This window comes from Tenrec ecaudatus, chromosome 2, assembly GCF_050624435.1.
Source record: "Tenrec ecaudatus isolate mTenEca1 chromosome 2, mTenEca1.hap1, whole genome shotgun sequence".
NCBI classification, from domain to species: domain Eukaryota; kingdom Metazoa; phylum Chordata; class Mammalia; order Afrosoricida; family Tenrecidae; genus Tenrec; species Tenrec ecaudatus.
Window position 1 is genome coordinate 219,093,374 of NC_134531.1, and position 7,990 is coordinate 219,101,363.

The following is a 7,990-nucleotide window of genomic DNA, read 5'->3' on the forward strand; positions in this document are numbered from 1 at the left end:
GGGATCTCTCTCGGTGTGTGCGATGGCTCTCCCACACCAGGGGATGGCTTTGATGGAGGTGGGCTTTGGATCTATCAAGAAGGATCCTGCCTTAAGTCACACCCTCTTGTAAAGTGGACTTAAAGATACAGCCCACCCTAAGCCTAATCCTGTCACAGAGAACATTTTTCAAAGTTGGAGGATAGCCTCAGACTTAGAGTGCAGAATGATAATACATCACATAAGGAATTATGACTAGAAGGGCCATATTAATTGATGGCATCTCACTGATGAGTGTCTAGAAGCACCTCACTGTCCCAACAAGCCTTAGTTCTTTCACAATATGTGGGCTGGCAAGTCCCCTGTAGCTACCTCCTGCTGCTCTCCTGCTCCCTGCTGTTGGTGTTACTGCTAGCGTCTCCTGCTCTCTCTTGCTCTCTTCGGTGTTACAGTTCTCTCTCTCTGATCTAGGAGGTTCTCAGTACAGGGACCCCAGAGCCAAAGACTCCCTTGGCTCCAGAACTTCTTGATGGTGGCGAGGTTCTCTCAACCTCTGTGGGATGGCCATTTATGACCTGTAATTCCTACCAAGAACACAAATGGACCAATCCCCTTGGCAGGTCACAGTCATCAAATTGTAGTAGTTGACCAATCACTTCAAGGGTTTGCTGTGCCTTATCTGCGCAGAACACGGTGCCATCTCTGCCAGGCATAACAGATCAATCAGCGCAGGCTGTGGCTCAACTGATTGCTTTTAGCAGAGGTATGAACCCAAGGCCCGAAAGGCCACACAGTAGGGGACTTCAAAAACCCTTTTGGAAAAAATCCCATTATCTTTCAAATTTTCATCAACTCCTAGCATTTGAGAAACCCATTGTACTGCAGCTGGTTTGGTGGTAGAACTCTTGTCTTCTATGTGGGAGATCGAGGTTTGATTCCTGGCCAATATACTTAAATATAGTTAACAGCATGGTCTTGAGGCTACCAGGACACTGAACAGGTTTCAGCAGAGATTCTAGATAAGAAAGGCTTGATAATCAGCCAATGAAAGCCTTATAATTTACACCAGCCTGCTCCCTACTGACGATGGGAATGGTGCGAGACTGGACAGCGTTTGGTTTAGGTGTGCATGGTGTCACCGTGATTCTAGAGCCCACACAAAACAACAGCTAACAATCGCACCATATAATTAGTTCATAGGAAACTAGAACAGAGGTTAAAGTTAGTAAGATAAATATGTCTTTCTCTTGTCCAAATGAGCAGTGAAACCCACCCAGCCTTCCTAAGGAGCACAGGCTTGGTGATCTGGTTCCAAGAGCTCACCCCCTGGAAAGCCCTGTGGAGCAGTTGTCCTCTGTAACACCCGGGCCATTACGAGTTGGAATGCCCTCCAGAACAACTCCAACCACTAACACTGAGTACCCAATAAGATCGATAGTATGCATGTGGAACCAGTCATGGCTAAAGGCGGAGCTTCTTCAGTCTCCCAAGTGTCCCATCAGTAGTGGACACACCAGACACCAAGCAAAACCACCCCTCCTCTGGACCGAAGCCACTGGTCATAGGCTAGTAACCACCGGCACGTGGCAAATTCACTTGCTGTAAATTTGACAGGAAATAAGAAATGCCTGAGAACTGAACTTAGAGTATGTGGGGAGGAGTCTGGAGCTCAAGGAGAAGGGTATTCACTGCCATGGACTCCATTCCAACTCACAGGGAACCTGGTGGGGTAGTGGTTATGTGGTGGACTGCTAACCATCAGGTCAGCAGTTTGAAACCACCCTGCTGCTCCTCAGGAGAAAGCGGAGGCTTCTACTCCTGTGAAGAGTTCCAATCTCAGAAACCCGCAGGAACAGTTAGACCCTGTTTTCATTGGGCTGCGGTGAGGCCCTGCGTTGTTGGCATTAGTTGCCGTGAATTGGTTCTGACATTCTGGGACCAACCACATGCACAACAGAATGAGAAATTGCCCGGCCTGAGGCCATCTTCACCATGCTGGCAAGCTTGAGTCTGTTGTGACCACCGTGTCTTCCGAATGCCTTCCTATCTAGGAATGAATTTTCTAACACTGTATTGGACACGGAAGAAAGACGAGGCTCTCTATTCCTGTAAAGAGTTACAGTCTCAGAAACCCACAGGGACAGTTTTACCCTGTCCTATGAGTCAAGTTCAACTCGGTAGCAGTTTGTTCTTTCCTGTCGGGCTCAACAACATCACTGGGGGCGAGGAGGGGCTGGCGTGTAGACCACACAGGCTGACATTGTCAAAGGACTGACACCAGACTGTCGATAAAATGGCCGTGTAGTGTTTTAGGAGAAATTTATTATTTTGTATACAAATATCTCTAGAGTTAGTTATCACAACAAAAACATTCCTGGGGGCATGGTGGGGGAGGTGGACGAGGTAAGAGGGAGTTGAAAGCAAAGATTTCAAGAAGGATGGAAATGTTTTGGAACTGATTGCTCCTCACTGCTTGATAACATGGAACTATGGAATGGCATGCTGTCTGGATTAGCTCCTAATACAATGGTTTGGGAAAAAAGAAAAAGCTTTTGTCACAGCAGCTGCCATGTTGATACACACAGGGCTACAAGCCTAAAAGCTTCGCCCGACGAGCTGTGGTCATTGGCCAGCTACAGTGAAGCTCTGGGTCAGGTGACCTCATCTGCACACATACCGTCTGTGTTGCTGCAGGTGATTTGTTAAATTGTCTGGCGTGTCAGCTACAGTATTGTGGTGATAAGTAATTATAAGCCTGTCTCACTAACTTTTGGGGGAGTGGAGTATCAAAGGAAAAGGAGAAAAAATGGAAAGACTTTCATTCAATGACTCATAGTGTTGTAATTGCAGCCAATCATGCTGTAATTTAATGTAGAAAGGTTTTACTAAAGTTTTATCATTTGTATAATTGAGACATATTGCATGTAACCAGTTTCAACTAGATAACACAGTGTTCTATCTTTAAAATTGATGATAAGTTTTAAGAAGGAGTCTGTATGTCTTAGTATGGGAGGAGGTCCACGAGGGCAGGTGACGATGAGACTCATTAGGTGACACCACTGATTAGATACTATTCTATTGTGATGCATAATGTTTTCACTGGCTGTGGCAGTTCCATAATCTCCTGTCAACTTGCGAAGAGGTCGAGTCTAGCCTGTCAATCAGGCCATAGCCATTGAGGCTTCTGGGTGGGCAAGGCCTTCTCCTAAGGATTCTGGGAACTCCGGTCTTTCTCCCTGGAGGCAGGACACACACACACACACACACACACACACACACACACACACTCTCTCTCTCTCTATCTCTCTCTCTGCTTTGTCTTCCTGCTGACAAGACACATGGAGCCACACTGATGGAGCTAGAGCCCTGGAGCTGGAGGAGCCACGTGGAGACCCATGCCATTTCTGAGATGCTTCCACTGCCACTGGATCCACAAGACTTTCCACCCACTGCCCTGTGATCTTCATGCATTCGGTGTTATTGCATGTGAAGAAGAATTTATAGACTGGTATCACACTGGGCTAATATTGGACTTATGGACTTGATCTAGACTGGGCTGGGATGCTTTCTTAATGTATGATTGCTCTTTGATATAAAGCTCTTTCCTATACATATGTGAGTCTCCCTGAATTTGTTTCTCTAGTCTACCTGGACTAACACACTGGCTAATATGGGGAAGTATAGTCCGAGGCCTTTTTTCCTAGTCTGTCTCAGTCTGGAAGCTCTGCTGAAGCCTTTCCACTGAAGACGCTGTTAGTATTTGAAATACCAGTGGTATAGCTTCCAGCATCAAAGGAGCATGCAAGCTACCACAGTACAACACAATCACAAACAGGTGGCGGGCTACTAGCCTAGTTCTGTGGCAGTATATCTTTTAATCTAGATAGATATATTACAAAATAACAATCATTTGGTGTTCGTTTCAACCCCTACACAATTTCCCCCACATATCAACCCTCCTGTTTCTTTTTATAGGAAAACTCATCCTGTGGGCAACAGAAAGATTTCTCCCAAGTTGGCTCCCCCAAATATCTTCCAAACTTAGCTGCTTGCTACATGTGGCGAATGACTATGCACTTGGAGGTCATCAGAAGTAGGTCAGAGGTTACATCCCCTAAGGGTTATCAGCCACCTAGAGCAAGCAGTCACCACTGTTTACCCCACATGAAGGACCCACTCCCTTCTGATAAGGATAGTAGTTGACTGTTTCCTTGTAGGAGACCCCTGAGAAGTCAAGCCAACCCAAGGGTGACCAAGGTTAGGCCCCGCCATAGTGAATGTAGGGTTCACGCATCTTGTCACATGTGTACTCCTAGTCCCTCCCCTTCCTATCATGTGTACACCCCTAGCTCATCCTCTTCCTGTTACACCTATGCCCATTGTATATCCCCCTCCTACTGCTTGTATTGCCTGTTGTACAATTCCTTCCTGTGACGTGGGTGGTTACCTGGAATCATGCCCCCTAAGTAGAAAAAAGCCTTGGTTGGCAATAAACGGGGGCTCCAGCCAGCTGGCTGTCTCCACCCCACCTCCACTCGGCCCACGCTGTGCGCGGACCTGGCTGGGAAGATCATGGCCATCCAGGAGGTGAGCATGCTACCATGAAATGTGTCTGACTTCTTTATTTGACTCTCTCTTCTATCTCTCGTGCTTTCCATGATTTACTATAATCTTTATGTATCTTAACCATACAATTGTGCTTACTGAACCCCTGATTAGTTAAGGGGGGCTGGCCTTTTCCCTCACATCCTCCAAACTTTTGTGTAGGCTCACTACCTCCACACTTCTCCCTCTTTCTCTCTGAACCGATTCTACTCAGGATTTCTTCATGTTGTTCCCTCAGTGTTCTTGCCCACGACGATGCCAGTGACCTCTAGATTGTCAGATACAAAGGTCACTTGGAGTTCGCCTCATTGGCCTTGTTTGTAGTAGTTAATGCTTAGCTTGATACCTCACATACCCCTTGGCATAATATCTTGTTATCACTAAATAGCCAGTCAATGTTCAAAATTCTCTGTTTTTCCTCAAACATTGCTTCTTTTTGTCATTGGCTATATTGAGAGATAGTTCACCATTAGGTGAATCTCATGACATTCACCATTGGGGAAGCTTAATGTCCAGAGAGTAGTAAAACTCAAGAATACCAGAAGAACGGGAAAGCTGGGCAGGTCCAATTACAATTACACAGCTCAGTTTCTAGTCTCATTACCATATCTCCTCCCTCCTTATAAAGGCTTAGTTACTTCAGTTCCTGTGATCTGACATGTCGATTTCAGAAAGGGAATAAGGAGGGGGAAAAAACAGTCTGAAGAGATAGGGAAAGCTTCAGAGTCAGAATTAGATATGACACAGAGGTTGAAATTATCAAACGTAGACGAATGATTACTCAGAGGATTAATAAAAGGAGCCCCAGTGACACTGGGCTATGCTTGTCAGCAGTTTGAATCCACAGATGCTCTGCATGAGAAAGACATGGCTTTCTGCTCCAATGAAGATCTATAGTCTCAGAAACCCAAAGAGACAGTTCTGCTCTGTCTTATCGGGTCACTATGAGTTGGAATAGACCAGATGGGAGTGGGTTTGGTTGGAATAGAATCAGTGGAGGTGGATGAGTAAGGGCTCTAAATGGAAATGAAAGCCAAGTCCACTGTCATCGAGTGGGATTCTGACTCTTCGATGCTGGCTCAGTGACCTGCATAGGGTGTTGAAGGCTGTCAATCTTTAGGGAGCAGATAGCCTCGTTGTGATGAGTTTGAACCCACCTTGCATTGAGCAGTCCCATGCTTACGTGCCAGCACCACCAGGGCTCCCTAGAGATGGTAATATCAGCAGAGACATGGACCAGATCAGTTAGAAACAAAAGGAAATGCTAAAAAGATAAACAAACCAAAACATCCAAAGTGATGAAAATAGAAAGTGCTCCTGATGGATTTCCTCACTGGACTGGATGTGGCTGAAGAACCAACTATGAGCGTGATGATAAAAAACCAAATTCATTGCCTGTCAGACCAGCCTCTGACAACCGTCGGGGGTCAGTAGGCGCATTTGTATGGCAATAATATATAAAGATTATAGTAAAGTCATAGAGAATAAGGAGGGTAGGAGAGAAGATAAAATAGACACATTTTTAATCATTTTATTAGGGGGTTCATACAACTCCTATCACAATCCATACAGACATCAATATGTAAAGCCCATTTGTACAAGTCATTGCCCTCATCATTCTCAAAACATTTACTCTCCACATAAGCCCCTGGCATCAACTCATTTTGTCCCTTCTCTCCCTGCTCCCCCCTACCTCATGAACCCTAGATAATTTATAAATTATTGTTCTGTCATATCTTGCCCTGTCCAACGTCTCCCTTCACCAACTTTTCTGTTGTCCTTCCCCCAGGGAGGAGGTTATATGTAATTCCTTGTAATCGGTTTCCCCTTTCCAACCCACCCTCCCTCCAACCTCCCAGCATCGCCAGTCAGACACCTCCACATGGACCACCAAAAGGGCTGAAGTGAGCCCTCTTCAACCTAGGGGAAAGTTTCCTTTGGCTATTAATTTCAGTTTTATCATTTTAATATCCCTGAAACTGAGTCACAGAAATAAGATCCCCCCCAAGAGTGCTCCCCTATAGTTGGAGGGGAGAGTGATCATATATGAAGGGAAAATGACGTCTGAGGAATGCAGAAGTTATGTCTAGGTTTGTAATGTAGTACTAACCTGAGGAGAATATGGTAGCCATTAAAAGAAGTAGGAAGTGAGATAAGATTGATGATTTGTGATGAGCCTGACTTTGAAGCCTTAGTTGAAGATGCAAACAGAAATGTTCAGGATTCAGGAGGAAATGTGAAGTAGTAATGCCACATTAGCTAATTAACATCAAGACATAGTGCTGAGGGATCTGTTCTCTACCATCACAGACTGTCAGAAGCATTACTGTCTGCAACCATCTGATGAGAACGGTATAGTCCACTGTTGTCTGGACAGTCTGAACCACTTCGGCTGTTTTCACATGAAGAGGTTGCCTCCATTCCAGAAAGAACTCAGATAAGGTTTTGGACACATTTCACCATGGTTTTACTTTTTGGCATTTCCCAGTAAACAGGCTCCAGTCTCTTTGATGTTGACCTCTCCAGCCACAGCACCCCTTTGCTGAGCCTGCAAAAACCCTCCATTTTTTTCACTTAAATGTTTTATTAAAAAATATTTTATTTAAACTCTGCGCCTTTCCCGCAAATGGTGTAAGAATCTTTTTCTGATTTGGTGAAATGCCGCGTGGTTCTCTCTTCGCCTTGGAGGACTGCAGCTTCCTCTCTGATAATCCTCCGTGGGGCTTCATTAGAATTGTGGCGAATGATGGGTGACACAGAGCCTTGCAGGATGAATGCATTCCTGTTTCCCCATTGGCTCTTTTCTTGATCAGCTAGGCTTTGGGCCCCAGTCAAACGCCAGCAGTTTGAATACCCCAGCTATTCCATGGGGAGAAAGTTGAGGCTTTCCATTCCCAGATTTAGTCTCGGCAACCCACAGGGATAGTTCCACTCCGTCCTATACGGTCACTAGGAGTTGGAAGCGACTCTGGCAGTGAGTTTGAGTTTTGAAGCTGAAGCCAGGCCCTGGATCCTGATGGCCCGACTCTGTGCGGTGTTCTCCCCAGCAGGACTTTGCGTTCTGTGTCAGCGGCTACATTTAAAGGAAAAAAGGCACCGAAGGAGCCCTCATAGCCCAGTGGTTCTGAGTAGGACAGCTGACCACGAGATCAGCACTTTGGGCAGCTCCACCAGGGAGAAAGGAGGCTGTGGCTTTATTTCTGGCTTTGAGGACACTCAAGAGCCAGGGCACCGTGGATAAAAGGGACTGTAATAGGTAGCAGCCCTCTCCTGCAGCCTACAGGAAGGACACAGTGGGGGGAGCTGGGTCCGGGGATTCCGATCTCAGCCTCCCAGGCAGAGTCCGGGCACACCTGGCACAGCTTCCGCAGTTGAAGCGCTGCAGTTACCAACCGTGTGTGGACTG